The sequence below is a fragment of the Pseudophryne corroboree genome, chromosome 1 (assembly GCF_028390025.1).
Source record: "Pseudophryne corroboree isolate aPseCor3 chromosome 1, aPseCor3.hap2, whole genome shotgun sequence".
In the NCBI taxonomy this organism is placed as follows: Eukaryota; Metazoa; Chordata; class Amphibia; order Anura; family Myobatrachidae; genus Pseudophryne; species Pseudophryne corroboree.
Window position 1 is genome coordinate 756,246,979 of NC_086444.1, and position 18,796 is coordinate 756,265,774.

General features: G+C 46.5%; 1 protein-coding gene across 3 annotated transcripts in view; it reads left to right on the forward strand.

The window, feature by feature from the left end:
* HERC3 (HECT and RLD domain containing E3 ubiquitin protein ligase 3) overlaps nt 1-18,796 on the forward strand; it is a 274,861-nt gene that overhangs the window by 221,886 nt on the left and 34,179 nt on the right. The window lies entirely within an intron of this gene.

The following is an 18,796-nucleotide window of genomic DNA, read 5'->3' on the forward strand; positions in this document are numbered from 1 at the left end:
AATATTGGTACAATTTAATAGAAGGCTAGAGCAAGATGTTAACGTGTACTTGTTACCTAGACTGAAATGCACATGAAGGGCTTGATTTACAGTTGGAAAAAGGTACCTACATACAGTAGTACAGGTATTAGTCACACTGCATATGGGCAGTGCTGCCTTGTACACACATTAATTTTGCTTCTGAAGAGGCAGATCAGGGGCATTTATTTATAAGTCCAGTACAGTAGGGTGCGTGGGTATACAAGTCGGCTGCAAGCCTTAGAGAGGTGTCCAATTTTGATGGCGGCATTCAGGGACCAGGGACCTTGAACATACATCACTTAAGCTGGGTACGCACTTAGCAATTGGAACGATATATCTGCCACATCAGTAAGTGTGTATGCTCTATTTGTGTGCCCTGTGGTTGCCAGGGATGTCTTCGGAAGCAGTGCCTACAAAAGACATCACTAACGAGGGCCATGCTGCCGAAACCAGCATGGCCACCGCCGGTGCCTACGGCATCGGCAAGTGTGTATGCACTCGCCGATGCCGGATCCAGACGCTTGTTGCATCAGCTGGGTACACACATTGCGTAGTGTGGTTCCAACTTTAGACTGATGGCTAAAGCTCGGGGCCATGGGGGCCGCATCATTGCTGCATCGGTGGACCTGTATTTGAGGCTTGTTGAGTGCTTGGAAGGACCCCCTACTGGTTGGAGAACCACTCTTTAAGAATCTCCCAGTGGCCAGCTTCATGCTCCTGCCATATGTGAGGGGGCATATAATGTACAGTCTAAAATTAATGCTAAGATTAATTATTTTCTTTATTATGAAAAATTATTTAAAAATATATACTTACTAGCTTAATACCCGTGCTTTGCTACGGGATGAGGATGGTAAATTAGAATTGTAGTTGTTTGTTAATTTACATTGGTTGGAGATCTATTATATAGGCATATGTTGCTTTCCTGACCCACTTTGTGTAGTGGCTGTACCCATTTTTTGTCCACCAAGGGACCCTGCTCTTCCCACTATACAACTGTCAGTCTGTGGCTTCTTGCTGCCTCCATTTCCCTCCTCACATCATGTCTGTACCCCTGTGAAATGATCGATTTATTTAGTTTCTTATATAGCGCAGCACATTATGCATCTCCTGATATACTCTGTGCTGCTGGTGGACCCTGCTACTTCCACTATATAACTCTGTGTGGGTTCGTGCTACCTCTATTCCTCTCCTTGCCCCTGTCACATGAAGCCCTATCGTCACTGACATATCATGCATGTCCTGATATAGTCTGTCCTGCTGGCCCACCCCTAGAGGTGCTAGGGGTGTGTTACCCCCACAGTGTTTTCTCTTACGTCCTAGAGGATGCTGGGGACTCCGTAAGGACCATGGGGTATAGACGGGTTCCGCAGGAGATAGGGCACCTAAAAAGAACTTTGACTATGGGTGTGCACTGGCTCCTCCCTCTATGCCCCTCCTCCAGACCTCAGTTAGATCTTGTGCCCAGAGGAGAATGGGTGCACTGCAGAGAGCTCTCCAGAGTTTTCTGTTAAAGAAGAATTTTGTTAGGTTTTTTATTTTCAGGGAGTCCTGTTGGCAACAGGCTCCCTGCATCGTGGGACCGAGGAGAGAGAAGCAGAGCTGGCTTGTCAAGTTGGGCACTGCTTCTAAGGCTACTGGACACCATTAGCTCCAGAGGGAGTCGGAACACAGGTCTCACCTGGGGTTCGTCCCGGAGCCGTGCCGCCGTCCTCCTCACAGATGCCGAAGATAGAAGCCGGATAGAGAAGGCAGAAGACATCTTAGGCGGCAGAAGACATCAGATCTTCATGAGGTAAGGCGCGCAGCGGTAAGCTGCGCGCCATTGCTCCCAGTCACACACACACAGAGCAACACTAAAGGGTGCAGGGCGCTGGGGGGGGCGCCCTGGGCAGCAATAAACCTCACATTTTGGCCAAATACAGTTTGATTAGGCTGCGGAGGCAGTAAATCTATGATCCCCCGCCATTTTATTGAAAGATCACTGGGACCGAAGCCCGCCGTCGGGTGGGCGGGGCTTGATCCTCAGCACTAACCAGTGCCATTTTCTCCACAGAAGCTGCATAAGGAAAACGCTGGCTCCCTGGTCTCTCCCCTGCTGAACTTCACAGGCTTGAAAAAGAGGAGGGGGGCACATTAGCGACGCAGTGAGTGGGAATTGGCATATTATATTTAAAAAAGCGCTATCTGGACATATTTTTTCCAGTGTTTTTAAGCGCTGGTGTGTGCTGGCATACTCTCTCTCTGTCTCTCCTTAGGACCTGGTTGGGGTTTTGTCCCCTTATAGGTTAATCCCTGTGTGTGTGGAGTGTCGGTACGTGTGTGTCGACATGTCTGAGGCGGAAGGCTTCTCCAAAGAGGAGGTGGAGCAAATGAGTGGTGTGTCCCCGTCGGTTGTGCCGACTCCAGATTGGATGGACATGTGGCATATGTTGAATGCAAGTGTGGCATCTTTACATAAAAGGCTTGATAAGGCTGATTTAGGGGGGACATCAGGGGGTTAATCCTCGGATTGGACCGACTCACAGGGCCCGTCGGGGTCTCAAAAGCGTCCCTTAACACAAGACACTACTACCGACACGGATTCTGATTCCAGTGTCGACTATTACGAAGTAAAATTGCACCCTAGGGTGACTAAAACCATTCAGAGTATGATTGTGGCAATAAGGGATGTGTTGCATATTGTGGATGAACCCTCGGTCCCCGACACAAGGGTACACATGTTTAAGGAAAAGAAACAGATTATTAACTTTCCCACATCTCATGAATTAAATGAATTCTTTGGAAAAGCTTGGGAGACTCCGGATAAGAGACCGCAGATCCCCAAAAGAATTTATATGGCATACCCCTTCCCTAAGCAGGACAGGGAAATTTGGGAATCACCCCCCACTGTGGACAAGGCCCTGACGCGCTTGTCCAAGAAAGTGGCGCTACCGTCTCCTGACACAGCAACCCTTAAGGACCCTGCAGATCGCAGGCAAGAAACTACCTTAAAGTGTATTTATTCTCATACGGGGGCTGTGCTACGACCGACAATTGCGTCGGCATGGGTGTGTAGCGCAATTGCAGCTTGGACAGATGAGCTGACAGATCAATTTGATAATATGGATAAGGATACTATATTCCTAACTCTAGCCCATATTAAAGACGCAGTCTTATTTATGAAGGATGCTCAAAGGGACATTGGATTGCTAGCTTCTAGGGCCAATGCCATGTCTGTCTCAGCGAGAAGATCCTTATGGACTCGCCAATGGACGGGTGATGCGGATTCCAAAAAACATATGGAAGTACTACCCTATAAGGGAGATGTATTGTTTGGGGATGGGCTGACGGACCTGGTTTCCACAGCTACAGCAGGTAAATCTAATTTTTTACCATATATTCCCCAACAGCAAAAGAAAGTAACACCCTATCAGATGCAGTCCTTTCGGTCGCACAAGTCCAAAAGATGTCGGGGATCCTCTTTCCTCGCCAGAGGTAAGGGCAGAGGCAAGAGAGCACCTGCTTCGGCAGGTGCCCAGGAACAAAAGTCCTCCCCGGCTGCTCCAAAACCCACAGCATGACCCTGGGGCTCCCCTGAGGGAGTCCGCACCGGTGGGGGCACGTGTTCGATTTTTCAGTCAGGCCTGGGTCAGTTCGGACCTGAATCCCTGGGTGTTGGAAATAGTTTCCCAGGGTTACAAATTGGAATTTGAGGAGGTGCCCCCGCGACGATTTTTCAAATCGGCCCTACCAGCTTCCACATCGGAAAGGGATATAGTGTTAGCTGCAATTCAAACGCTGTGTATACAGCAAGTGATAATCAAGGTTCCCCTGCACCAGCAGGGAAGAGGTTACTACTCAACCCTATTTCTGGTCCCGAAACCGGAAGGTTCGGTCAGACCTATTTTGAATCTGAAATCCCTAAACCTGTACATAAAAAGATTCAAATTCAAAATGGAATCTCTCAGAGAGACAATAGCCAACATGGAGGAGGGGGAGTTTATGGTGTCTCTGGACATAAAGGATGCGTACCTTCATGTCCCCATATATGCCCCCCATCAGGAATACCTGAGATTCGCTGTACAGGATTGTTATTACCAATTTCAGACGTTGCCGTTTGGACTCTCCACGGCCCCGAGGAGTTTCACCAAGATAATGGCGGAAATTATGGTGGTCCTGCGCAAGCATGGAGTCACAATTATCCCATACTTGGACGATCTCCTGATAAAAGCGAGATCAAGGGAGAAATTGCTGAGCAGTGTGGCGCTCTCTCTGAGAGTGCTCCAGCAACACGGTTGGATTTTAAATCTACCAAAGTCACAGTTGATTCCGACAACTCGACTACCGTTCCTAGGTATGATACTGGATACGGAACAAATGAAGGTCTTCCTCCCAATAGAGAAAGCCCAAGACATCCAGAACATGGTCAGAGACCTGCTAAAACCGAAGAGGGTGTCAGTTCACCAATGCACTCGAGTTCCGGGGAAAATGGTGGCGGCCTACGAGGCCATTCCCTTCGGAAGGTTCCATGCAAGGACTTTTCAATGGGACCTTCTGGACAAGTGGTCCGGGTCCCATCTGCACTTACATCGGAAAATAACTCTGTCCCCAGGGACCAGAGTGTCCCTCCTGTGGTGGTTGCAAAGTGCTCACCTCCTAGAGGGTCGCAGGTTCGGAATTCAGGATTGGATCCTGGTTACCACGGACGCGAGCCTCCGAGGATGGGGAGCGGTCACACAGGGAAAAAAAATTTCAGGGACTTTGGTCAGACCAGGAGTCCTGTCTACACATCAATGTGTTGGAACTCAGGGCCATTTACAACGCCCTTCGACAAGCGGAGAGTTTTCTTCGAAACTTACCGGTTCTGATTCAATCAGACAATGTCACAGCAGTGGCTCATGTGAACCGCCAAGGCGGGACAAGAAGCAGAGTCGCAATGGCGGAAGCCACAAGGATCCTTCGCTGGGCGGAAAATCATGTAAGCGCTCTGTCAGCTGTCTTCATTCCGGGAGTGGACAACTGGGAAGCAGACTTCCTCAGCAGACACGATCTCCATCCAGAAGAGTGGGGACTTCATCAAGAAGTCTTTGCAGACGTAACACATCTTTGGGGAACTCCTCAAATAGACATGATGGCGTCACGCCTCAACAAAAAACTTCGGAGGTATTGCGCCAGGTCTCGGGACCCTCAGGCAGTAGCAGTAGACGCTCTGGTAACACCGTGGGTGTTCAAATCGATCTACGTGTTTCCTCCTCTTCCTCTCATCACAAAGGTGTTGAGGATCATAAGACGAAGAAGAGTACGAACGATACTCGTTGCCCCAGACTGGCCTCGAAGGGCCTGGTACTCGGATCTACAAGAGATGCTCACAGGAGATCCCTGGCCTCTTCCTCTGTGGGAAGACCTGTTGCAGCATGGGCCCTGTGTATTTCAAGACTTACCGCGGTTACGTTTGACGGCATGGCGGTTAAACGCCGAATCCTAGCGAAAACGGGGATTCCGGAAGAGGTCATCCCTACTTTAATAAAGGCTAGGAAGGAGGTGACGATAAAACATTATGACCGTATCTGGAGAAAGTATGTGTCTTGGTGTGAGACCACAGACCGGAGTGGATATGGGCCTGAAATTAGGCTCTGTTAAGGTACAGATTTCGGCCCTCTCGATTTTCTTTCAAAAGGAATTGGCTTCTCGTCCAGAAGTCCAGACGTTTGTAAAGGGAGTGCTGCACATCCAGCCCCCTTTTGTGCCTCCAGTGGCACCATGGGACCTGAACGTGGTGTTGCAGTTCCTAAAATCACACTGGTCTGAACCACTTAACAATGTTGAGTTGAAATTTCTTACCTGGAAGGTGGTCATATTGTTGGCCTTAGCATCGGCAAGGCGAGTGTCAGAATTGGCGGCTTTGTCACACAAGAGCCCCTACTTGATTTTTCATGTGGATCGAGCTGAATTGAGGACACGTCCGCATTTTTTGCCTAAAGTGGTTTCTTCGTTCCATATGAATCAACCTATTGTGGTGCCTGTGGCTACAAGTGACCTGGAGGATTCCAGATCCCTGGACGTAGTCAGGGCCTTAAAAATTTATGTAGCCAGGACGGCTAAAATTAGGAAAACAGAGGCTCTGTTTGTCCTGTATGCGGCCAATAAGATTGGCGCTCCTGCTTCGAAGCAGACTATTTCTCGCTGGATCTGTAATACGATTCAGCAGGCTCACTCTACGGCTGGATTGCCGGTACCAAACTCGGTTAAGGCCCATTCCACTAGGAAGGTGGGCTCTTCTTGGGCGGCTGCCCGAGGCGTCTCGGCATTACAACTTTGCCGAGCGGCGACTTGGTCGGGGTCAAACACTTTTGCTAAATTCTACAAGTTTGATACCCTGGCTGATGAGGACCTAGCGTTTGCTCAGTCGGTGCTGCAGAGTCATACGCACTCTCCCGCCCGATTGGATGCTTTGGTATAAACCCCATGGTCCTTACGGAGTCCCCAGCATCCTCTAGGACGTAAGAGAAAATAAGATTTTAAACCTACCGGTAAATCTATTTCTCTTAGTCCGTAGAGGATGCTGGGTGCCTGTCCCAGTGCGGAAACTCTGCAAGACTTGTATATAGTTGTTGCTTACATAAGGGTTATGTTACAGTTGACATCGGTCTTGGGCCGTTACTGTTGTTTGTTCATACTGTTAACTGGTTATGTATGTTCCAGGTTACATGGTATGATTGGTGTGGGCTGGTATGAATCTTGCCCTTGGATTGCTAAATCCTGCCTTGTATTGTCCATCTCCTCTGGGCACAGTTCTCTAAATGAGGTCTGGAGGAGGGGCATAGAGGGAGGAGCCAGTGCACACCCATAGTAAAAGTTCTTTTTAGGTGCCCTATCTCCTGCGGAGCCCGTCTATACCCCATGGTCCTTACGGAGTCCCCAGTATCCTCTACGGACTAGGAGAAATAGATTTACCGGTAGGTTTAAAATCTTATTTTTTCCTAGATTGTAAATCATATGTGTACCAAGTTTGGTGTTAAGTGCTCCAGGCATTCCAGAGTTATGATGTCTGCTGAAATACTCTGTGCTGCTGCTTCACCTCTAGGGTTGCTAGGGGTGTGTTACCCCCACAATGTTTGTTCCCAGATTGTAAGTCATATGTGTACCAAGTTTGGTGTTAATTGCTGCAGGCATTCCGGAGTTATACTGGAACATATTGTACATACACACATACATACATCCATACATACATACATACACACACACACATACATTTTTGCCGATTTCCGTGGATGGACAGTAACATTTGTAAAATCGGTTCTTAGCAAGCACCTGGGACCTAAGGAGAAGCTACCTGCCAAGTTTCAAGATTGTAGGCTTTGTGATTTAAGGGATTTCGTGATAAGAGACCGTTTTGTAGGCGTGTCTAGGCCAGTGTTCGCATCTTCCGACGCAGAGCCCCGGCAGCGTGGACAGACCAGCCATCCTGTTTACTAACTGAATCAGGCCCTAAGTGCACAGCATCCAGATATGTGGAGTCCGTAAAGGAATGTTAATATACCAGTGTTTTATCTACAATCATTGTGTTCACTGCATTCTGCTAACCACAGCACTTATAGCTTTGTTCTAGTTTTACATTTGTTCTGAAAGTTACTTTCATTCTTAATGCAGAAAACTCTTTCCTCACCTCCCAGAATCTTCTCTATATTAATCTTTGTCAAACATTGCAACCAACGTTTCTTACTATACTGAAGTCCTGTTTCTTAGATCAGCTGTTCATTTATGGTTACATACACCTGTATTTCTCTTACGTCCTAGAGGATGCTGGGGTCCATTTTAGTACCATATATAGACGTTCCGTAGAAGCCTTCGGCACTTTAAGACTTTTCAACAGTGTGAACTGGCTCCTCCCTCTATGCCCCTCCTCCAGACCTCAGTTTAGAAAATGTGCCCAGGAGACTGGATGCACACTAGTGGAGCGCTACAGAGCTTTGCTGCAAAAAGACTTTCTTAGGTTTTTTATTTTACAGGTGTGCAAGTCAAATTGCTTTCTAACAAATAATAAGAATTTACTTACCGATAATTCTATTTCTCGGAGTCCGTAGTGGATGCTGGGGTTCCTGAAAGGACCATGGGGAATAGCGGCTCCGCAGGAGACAGGGCACAAAAGTAAAGCTTTTACAGGTCAGGTGGTGTGTACTGGCTCCTCCCCCTATGACCCTCCTCCAGACTCCAGTTAGGTACTGTGCCCGGACGAGCGTACACAATAAGGGAGGATTTTGAATCCCGGGTAAGACTCATACCAGCCACACCAATCACACCGTACAACTTGTGATCTAAACCCAGTTAACAGTATGATAACAGAGGAGCCTCTGAAAGATGGCTTCCTAAACAATAACCCGAATTAGTTAACAATAACTATGTACAAGTATTGCAGATAATCCGCACTTGGGATGGGCGCCCAGCATCCACTACGGACTCCGAGAAATAGAATTATCGGTAAGTAAATTCTTATTTTCTCTATCGTCCTAAGTGGATGCTGGGGTTCCTGAAAGGACCATGGGGATTATACCAAAGCTCCCAAACGGGCGGGAGAGTGCGGATGACTCTGCAGCACCGAATGAGAGAACTCCAGGTCCTCCTTTGCCAGGGTATCAAATTTGTAAAAATTTACAAACGTGTTCTCCCCTGACCACGTAGCTGCTCGGCAGAGTTGTAATGCCGAGACCCCTCGGGCAGCCGCCCAAGATGAGCCCACCTTCCTTGCGGAATGGGCCTTAACAGATTTAGGCTGTGGCAGGCCTGCCACAGAATGTACAAGTTGAATTTTGTTACAAAACCAACGAGCAATCGACTGCTTAGAAGCAGGTGCACCCAACTTGTTGGGTGCATACAGTATAAACAGCGAGTCAGATTTTCTGACTCCAGCCGTCCTTTAAATGTATATTTTTAAGGCTCTGACAACGTCCAACAACTTGGAGTCCTTCAAGTCGTCTGTAGCCGCAGGCACTACAATAGGCTGGTTCAGGTGAAACGCTGATACCACCTTAGGGAGAAAATGCGGACGCGTCCGCAGCTCTGCCCTATGTCGAATGGAAAATTAAATAAGGGCTTTTATAAGACAAAGCCGCCAGTTCAGATACTCTCCCGGCCGAAGCCAGGGCCAGTAACATAGTCACTTTCCATGTGAGATATTTCAAATCCACATTCTTTAGTGGTTCAAACCAATTGGATTTGAGGAAATCTAAAACTACATTTAGATCCCACGGTGCCACCTTAGGCACCACAGGAGGCTGTATATGCAGTACTCCTTTGATAAAAATCTGGACCTCAGGGACTGAGGCCAATTCTTTGTGGAAGAATATTGATAGGGCCGAAATTTGAACCTTAATAGATCCCAATTTGAGACCCATAGACAATCCTGATTGCAGGAAATGTAGGAAAACGACCCAGTTGAAATTCCTCCATCGGAGCACTCCGCTGCTCGCACCACGCAACATATTTTCGCCAAATACGGCGATAATGCTTCGCGGTGACTTCCTTCCTTGCCTTTATCAAGGTAGGAATGACTTCTTCTGGAATGCCTTTTCCTTTTAGGATCTGGCATTCAACGCCATGCCGTCAAACGCAGCCGCGGTAAGTCTTGAAAAAGACAAGGACCCTGCTGAAGCAGGTCCCTTCTCAGAAGTAGAGGCCACGGATCGTCCGTGACCATCTCTTGAAGTTCCGGGTACCAAGTCCTTCTTGGCCAATCCGGAGCCACTAGTCTTACTCCTCTTTGCCGTATAATCCTCAATACCTTTGGTATGAGAGGCAGAGGAGGAAACACATATACCGACTGGTACACCCAAGGTGTTACCAGCGCGTCCACAGCTATTGCCTGCGGATCTCTTGACCTGGCGCAATATCTGTCCAGTGTTTTGTTGAGGCGAGACGCCATCATGTCCACCATTGGTTTTACCCAACGGTTTAATAGCATGTGGAAAACTTCTGGATGAAGTCCCCACTCTCCCGGGTGAAGGTCGTGTCTGCTGAGGAAGTCTGCTTCCCAGTTGTCCACGCCCGGGATGAATACTGCTGACAGTGCTATCACGTGATTCTCCGCCCAGCGAAGGATCCTGGCAGCTTCTGCCATTGCCCTCCTGCTTCTTGTGCCGCCCTGTCTGTTTACATGGGCGACTGCCGTGATGTTGTCTGACTGGATCAACACCGGTCTTCCTTGAAGCAGAGGTTCCGCCTGGCTTAGAGCATTGTAGATTGCTCTTAGTTCCAGAATGCTTATGTGAAGAGACTTTTTCAGGCTCGACCACACTCCCTGGAAATTTCTTCCCTGTGTGACTGCTCCCCAGCCTCTCAGGCTGGCATCCGTGGTCACCAGGATCCAATCCTGTATGCCGAATCTGCGGCCCTCCAATAGATGAGCCTCCTGCAACCACCACAGAAGGGATACCCTTGTCCTCGGCGACAGGGTTATCCGCAGGTGCATCTGAAGATGCGACCCTGACCATTTGTCCAACAGATCCCTTTGCATGGAATCTGCCGAAAGGGATTGCTTCGTAAGAAGCTACCATTTTTTCCCAGGACTCTTGTGCATTGATGTACAGACACCTTTCCTGGTTTTAGGAGGTTCCTGACCAGGTCAGATAACTCCTTGGCTTTTTCTTCGGGAAGAAAAACCTTTTTCTGAACTGTGTCCAGAATCATCCCCAGGAACAGCAGACGAGTTGTCGGCATTAATTGGGATTTTGGAATATTCAGAATCCATCCGTGCTGCTTTAGCACCTCTTGAGATAGTGCTAAACCCATCTCTAGCTGTTCTCTGGACCTTGCCCTTATTAGGAGATCGTCCAAGTATGGGATAATTAATACGCCTTTTCTTCGAAGAAGAAATATTATCTCGGCCATTACCTTTGTAAAGACCCGAGGTGCCGTGGACAAACCAAACGGCAGCGTCTGAAACTGATAGTGACAGTTTTGTACAACGAACCTGAGGTACCCCTGGTGTGAGGGGTAATTGGAACGTGGAGATACGCATCCTTGATGTCCAAGGATACCATAAAGTCCCCTTCTTCCAGGTTCGCTATCACTGCTCTGAGTGACTCCATCTTGAACTTGAACTTCTTTATGTATAGGTTCAAGGACTTCAGATTTAGAATAGGCCTTACCGAGCCATCCGGCTTCGGTACCACAAATAGAGTGGAATAATACCCCTTCCCTTGTTGTAGAAGAGGTACCTTGACTATCACCTGCTGAGAATACAGCTTGTGAATGGCTTCCAAAACCGTCTCCCTTTCTGAGGGGGACGTTGGTAAAGCAGACTTCAGGAAACGGCGAGGTGGCTCTGTCTCTAATTTCAACCTGTACCCCTGAGATATTATCTGCAGGATCCAGGGATTTACCTGCGAGTGAGCCCACTGCGCGCTGTAATTTTTGAGACGACCGCCTACCGCCCCCGAGTCCGCTTGCGAAGCCCCAGCGTCATGCTGAGGCTTTTGTAGAAGCCGGGGAGGGCTTCTGTTCCTGGGAAGGAGCTGCCTGTTGCTGTCTCTTCCCTCGTCCTCTGCCTCGTGGCAGATATGAATAGCCCTTTGCTCTCTTATTTTTAAAGGAACGAAAGGGCTGCGGTTGAAAGGTCGGTGCCTTTTTCTGTTGGGGAGTGACTTGAGGTAGAAAGGTGGATTTCCCGGCCGTAGCCGTGGCCACCAAATCCGATAGACCGACCTCAAATAACTCCTCTACGCATCGCCTGTCCACTGTCGTGTCCATAAAGCTCTTCTGGCCGAAATGGACATAGCACTTACCCGTGATGCCAGTGTGCAGATATCTCTCTGTGCATCACGCATATAAAGAAATGCATCCTTTATTTGTTCTAACGACAGTAAAATATTGTCCCTGTCCAGGGTATCAATATTTTCGATCAGGGACTCTGACCAAACTACCCCAGCACTGCACATCCAGGCAGTCGCAATAGCTGGTCGTAGTATAACACCTGCATGTGTGTATATACCTTTTTGGATATTTTCCATCCTCCTATCTGATGGATCTTTAAGTGCGTCCGTCTCAGGAGAGGGTAACGCCACTTGTTTTGATAAGCGTGTTAGCGCTTTGTCCACCCTAGGAGGTGTTTCCCAGCGCTCCCTAACCTCTGGCGGGAAAGGGTATAAAGCCAATAACTTCTTTGAAATTAGCAGTTTTTTATCGGGGCACCCCACGCTTCATCACACACGTCATTTAATTCTTCTGATTCGGTAAAAACTACTGGTAGTTTTTTCACACCCCACATAATACCCTGTTTAGTGGTACCTGTAGTATCAGCTAAATGTAACATCTCCTTTATTGCCAAAATCATATAACGTGTGGCCCTACTGGAAAATACGGTTGATTCGTCACCTTCACCACCGGAATCAGTGCCTGTGTCTGGGTCTGTGTCGACCGACTGAGGCAAGGGACGTTTTACAGCCCCTGACGGTGTTTGAGGCGCCTGGACAGACACTAATTGAGTGTCCGGCCGCCTCATGTCGGCAAACGACTGCTTAAGCGAGTTGACGCTATCCCGTAATTCCACAAATAAAGGCATCCATTCTGGTGTCGACCCCCTAGGAGGTGACATCCTCATATTTGGCAATTGCTCCGCCTCCACACCAATAACGTCCTCATACATGTCGACACACACGTACCGACACACAGCAGACACACAGGGAATGCTCTATACGAAGACAGGACCCACTAGCCCTTTGGGGAGACAGAGGGAGAGTCTGCCAGCACACACCAAAAAGCGCTATATATGACAGGGATAGCCTTATGATTAAGTGCTCCCTTATAGCTGCTTTTATATTAATATATTGCCATTTATTCTGCCCCCCCTCTCTGTTATACCCTGTTTCTGTAGTGCAGTGCAGGGGAGAGACCTGGGAGCCTTCCTGACCAGCGGAGCTGTGACAGAAAATGGCGCCGTGTGCTGAGGAGATAGGCCCCGCCCCTTTTTCGGCGGGCTCGTCTCCCGCTATTTAGTACATTTAGGCAGGGGTAAATATCTCCATATAGCCTCTGGGGCTATATGTGAGGTATTTTTAGCCTTTTTAAAGGTTTTCATTTGCCTCCCAGGGCGCCCCCCCCCAGCGCCCTGCACCCTCAGTGACTGCCGTGTGAAGTGTGCTGAGAGGAAAATGGCGCACAGCTGCAGTGCTGTGCGCTACCTTAAGAAGACTGCAGGAGTCTTCAGCCGCCGATTCTGGACCTCTTCTTGCTTCAGCATCTGTGAGGGGGCCGGCGGCGTGGCTCCGGTGACCATCCAGGCTGTACCTGTGATCGTCCCTCTGGAGCTTCATGTCCAGTAGCCAAGAAGCCAATCCATCCTGCACGCAGGTGAGTTCACTTCTTCTCCCCTCTGTCCCTCGTTGCAGTGATCCTGTTGCCAGCAGGAATCACTGTAAAATAAAAAACCTAAGCTAAACTCTCTAAGCAGCTCTTTATGAGAGCCACCTAGAATTGCACCCTTCTCGGCCGGGCACAAAAATCTAACTGGAGTCTGGAGGAGGGTCATAGGGGGAGGAGCCAGTACACACCACCTGACCTGTAAAAGCTTTACTTTTGTGCCCTGTCTCCTGCGGAGCCGCTATTCCCCATGGTCCTTTCAGGAACCCCAGCATCCACTTAGGACGATAGAGAAATTTAAAATGCCAGCTCTATTATATACTGTGGACGCCTGCGCATCTTAGTACCATGTGCTATGAATGTGCGCTATACATTGCAAAAACACTACATCCCATAAGCGAAAACAATACACCCACACATTATCTGAGTTCCAAAGCTCATTGATGTATATATTTGTTATTAAAAGGATATGTATTCAGTATATCACAATGTACAGTATATATATATATATATATATATATATATATACATACAGTTACATGGTTACAATTTATACAGTAAGCAGTTATTATAAACTAATTCAAATACAGACATGGCCAGCAATACATCACCATATTTTGCTCAAATGCTCACTACGCTCTCCCTCCATGCTCACAGCAAAGTATCGGCAGAAACCCATCTCGTTCAGCATCTGGGACAAACAGGGCCATCTGTGTGTGTGTGTGTGTGTGTGTGTGTGTGTGTGTGTGTGTGTTCAGCAATACACTGAGTCTCTTGGGGGCGTGCACAGATCTCTTGTGTCTAGGGGAGGGAACTTTCTCATTCATGATGAGTCATTGGTCAGTTCATATGCAAGCCCTGAAGACCTCAAAAGGGCTGGCCTGAGTTTCCTGTTCACATGCTTTCAATGGAATGTCCATTGTTCTCTTCAGAATTGTGGCTTTATATTCATACATTCAATCATATCTACTAATGGCAATGTGCTACAACTTAATAACAGGCATCAAATTAACACACTCAGTAATCTGGTTACTTTGACACCAAGCACGACATGTCCATCTTGCTCCGCTCCAATAATACACATACATGACGTTACTCCATTATATAATTTAAAACATTATGATGTCTGGCGCTTGATATGTTCAATTTATGTGCTGTATGAAATATGTGTCGAATTTATCTTTGTGGCATGTCTGTGTAAATGCGTATGTTACCATATTTGCTGTGCGCGCTGTGCGTATTCGCAAGTATAGCGACTCATAATGGGTGGAGTCTGTATGTTCTCTCTATGTAATATTTTTTTACTTTGACAGTCCACCCTTTGGCAGTAAACAATAACTGTCATAAATTATTAACATAAGAAAAATATTTCAAACAATAATCGGTGACCTAGACACAAGTATGTATTCATTTCGCAAATCAGACATTTGACTATATTTGGGGAAGACAGGGAGGAGGACGAGACATCCTTTATATGCACTCGGCGGTCACGGGACCACTGGTTGGGTGTGGGACAACATTCAACCTATAGAGTATGCTGGGACAGTGCTATGGCCTATAATGTCTGATTTGGACGAACATTTCACACATACATGTACCTACGTCTTTGTACACTGATGTTCGGATTCAATTGAGGTTCTGCTGGGTAGAGCGAGAAAACACAAACAAATCGTGAAAGTGACATATGAAATTTTCATGGTTTACATTCCTATCATTCCCTAAACATTGTTTCCAATTCTGGAACGTATGCTAGGTCTGTTTAATAATTGAACAAGGGTTATAAGTAGTGTCCTTCCTAGATAACATAAACCTTCGGAGTTCGGGGAGAGCCACTCATAAACCTTTCTTCCACATATATTAATGAGCTCTTTATCTGCAATGTGTGAATAGCCATTGTCTGATTGTTCCTGATTACCTCCCAATTTCCTATTATTGGTGAGATTTAAACATACCAAGGATTTATCTATGGTACTGGTGGTTCTTAAGACTAGGGGGTCTAGTTATATTATATTCCTTGTCCACCGGTCCCCTCCCCCTTCTGTGTAATTCAAGTACCTCAGCTAACTCTAAAAAAAAACATGGCACTAATCCTGCATCTTTTCGTCTTAGAGGTACCTGTGAGCACATCCAACATTCCGTTTTGTTTAAGACCTTATCCACTAGTGAGTGGTAATCACTCAATGGATGTCTGTCACCTTATTGCTAGACTGACATCTCTGGATGCACTCATCTTCAAATATGGTGTCACAATAACTACAAAATACAGTATTCCTCAGACAATAGCCTAACACGTTACCTCCGAACTCCGTAACTACTAGACCTTTGATTTTTCTCTTGCTTTAACAAACTGATTGGCTAATCCTGGGATCCTATAACTAAATCACTCCTTCCTCCAGAACCAGTTTCAGTCCCACACTCGACTCCTCATGAAAAACCTCGCAAAAATAGAATGTCCTGAATAAAAATGTTTGTCAGCGGGAAAGAGAGAAAAGAGAAATAGAACAAAACAACTCTTGTTCATAACAAATCAATTACAATGACTGGTCTTTCTGCAATCCTTTAGTACGCTCAGGTAGTGTTCAACAATGCCGCCTCTCAGTCTTCACGGAACAGAGTCTCTGGTGATACTTTTGCGATCTCACTCCATTTACGAGTTCCTTCTGGACTACCGACTTTCCTGCAATGGGAATCATGGACCTAAGTCTCTCTCTCGGCTACTTTCACTGGGATCGTGCTGTCAACAAAACTTGGTAGGGTCCTTCCCACCTATTAGGCAACCTGAGCGTAAGAACAATCACACAGTCTCTTGGTTCACAATCAAGACAGTTAGTATTTGGCATACCAGCAATCAACAGTTTCAAGTTCTTTTGTCAAGTTCTCAAATGCTGGCTCATCTCAATAAGGTACTGTACTGTCACCTCGGTGTATTTCTGATCATTGTGCGGATCAATCATGACATGAGGTTGTCTTCCAAAAACAACAAAAAAGACACAAATACCAAAACAAAAACAAATTTCGAAGAGGGTGATTCATTAAGTGAAGATCTGGGAGTGGTTCCGATGCTACGTAATACTAGTGGCAGTATCTATGATCACAATAGTACAATTTCAAGCTTTGCTCCTACTTCTAGGGGTACCATTATCTGCACACAAATTTCTGCGCAATTTTTCTTTGCGGTAAACACAGCAGCATTCTTGGCGGCAGGAAATGCCTCTACCCGGTTTGAGGAAACATCAGTGCACACCAATACATAACAATTATTCCTAAACGGTGTTAACTGTACGAAGTCGATTTGTATTACCTGATAAGGTCTGACTGCAGGAGGGATATGGGATGGCTCTGTTAGTACTACCTTACCAAATGTTCTTCCTCATGCAAGTAAGACAGGTCATTGCTTTCCTGCTTGCCTAAGAAGAGAACCCTGGTACACGCCAGTAAGCTCTTACCAATTTGCACATACCTTCCTTACCCTAGGTGAGTCAGACCATATGCCGCCTCAGCTAGGCTTGGGAGATACGTCCTGCGGGCCACTGGCTTACCTTGTCCATCTCTCCAGAGTCCTGGGAACTCCTAACCATACCCCTTTGCCTTCCAGACCTCCTTTTCATGTAGGGAACACAAATTTGTATCTTAATTTAACTGTTGTGTGTTTGCAATGTAGAGTACCATGAGCATAACAACAAAAAAAACTCTAGAGGAGAGAAAGAAGAAGAAAATATCAGGTCTGCGTTCACCAACGGGCATATCAGTGTCTATACAAAATTTCCCTTCACCAGTATTCTCATCCTTCCTCCACCCTTTGTGCATGACAAGGCACACTGCAGTAATACTGGTATTATCGTGCTGGTGAGATATACTGAGTTCGGGCAGAACTCTGAAGGACCAATTAGGCATGTAGTGTTTGAACTGTAATCGGGTCCATGTATTGTCCCACCCTGTGTGAACGCAAAAGATGAAGAGGAAACTGTGGAGAAACAGAATAGAGGTTGGTGACAGATAAGTTTGTAAAGGTGGAGAGGATTTTATTAAAATGACAACTGGATTGGGCACTACGGGGAATTGATTACCTACTTTGTCTACCCCCCTTAAAGCTTGTGCATGCTGTGTCACTACTGGGACTACTTCAGCCATCAATCCAGTGTCCTGTCCATCCTAAGTTCATAGGGAACCCGGTATCTGTGAGATAATTTCCTCTACCTGTGATGGACATGACTCTAGAACAGTGTAATTCAACATTAGTCTTTGAGGGTATCTAACATACCTTGTACTTCCTGAGTGGGAGTACAAGATATGTATTTCACATTTAACAAAATCTCTATTACGTTAGTCAGGGGCCATTTCTGTTAGGAAAAAGAAGGAAAGGAAAGTGTTTAGCATCGTAGGGGCCCAATCGTAACTTCAGCAGGTTTTTGGCAAAGGGTAATGTTGCACTTCTTTCGTTCCTCCCATTTGCCGAATTAGTGTTTACCAGTGATCTTATCCAGGCGGAGAATTTTCTATTACTGCAAAAGACAAAAAAAATGAACAAGCTTCTAGGTCATGCGAAGTATTCATTCAATCCTTCTCATCCCGTATTAAGGGTCTGTACATGGGTCAACAAACACTTCCAAGCTCATCTTGACTAGGGGCATTACTAGGAATGAATACTTCTTATATGGTAACTAAAAGAAATACCCGGGGGTTACCCTATCTCTGTCCGCTTTCCTACTGGCAAATACTAATGTGCGGACAGGATTTTCTCCATTTCTGACGTTACTTTCTTGATTTGATTTAATTTATTTTATTTTTTAGGTTTTACTATATATATACACTCGAATGACTCCATACTTATCAGTTCCACTTGTCTCAGCCACTTCCCCCGCAGGCTACTGCTCTTCTTTTACCGGTGAGCTACTCCTCTGAGTGCATGAGAAATGGCTGAAACCAGTCAGGTCGCTTTCTCCTCCTAAATAAAACTTCGACATTCATTAGTACATATATAGGTTACATTCATATTTTTATTTTTATTATTTTCTATAGTTTGTATGCTGTCCGTAACTGCTTCCACACCTACATATGGCGGTGTACTTGCTTTCTCTTTTTCTTCCTACTTGTTTATTGTTGCTACTAGTTCAAACAGTTCTTATATTTCCGTTCTTGTCTTATATGACTTTGGTTAGACATACCACCTGCAATACCTTAGGATCAAACTCGCCAACCCCAGGGAATGATGCCCTATCATCCGCAGTCATACATACCCATTCATTGCAAAAAAAAAAACCTCTGTGTGTGGACCATACTTCTACTTGGAACACATAGTTCACTTGGAACACACAGTTCACTTGGAACACACAGTTCACTTTGAACGCACAGTTCACTTAAACCTTGCTGACCCTCTGGGCCGCACCTCTTCTGCCTGAACCCTGGCTAAACATCTCTCGCTTGAGCAACTGGCTCCCAT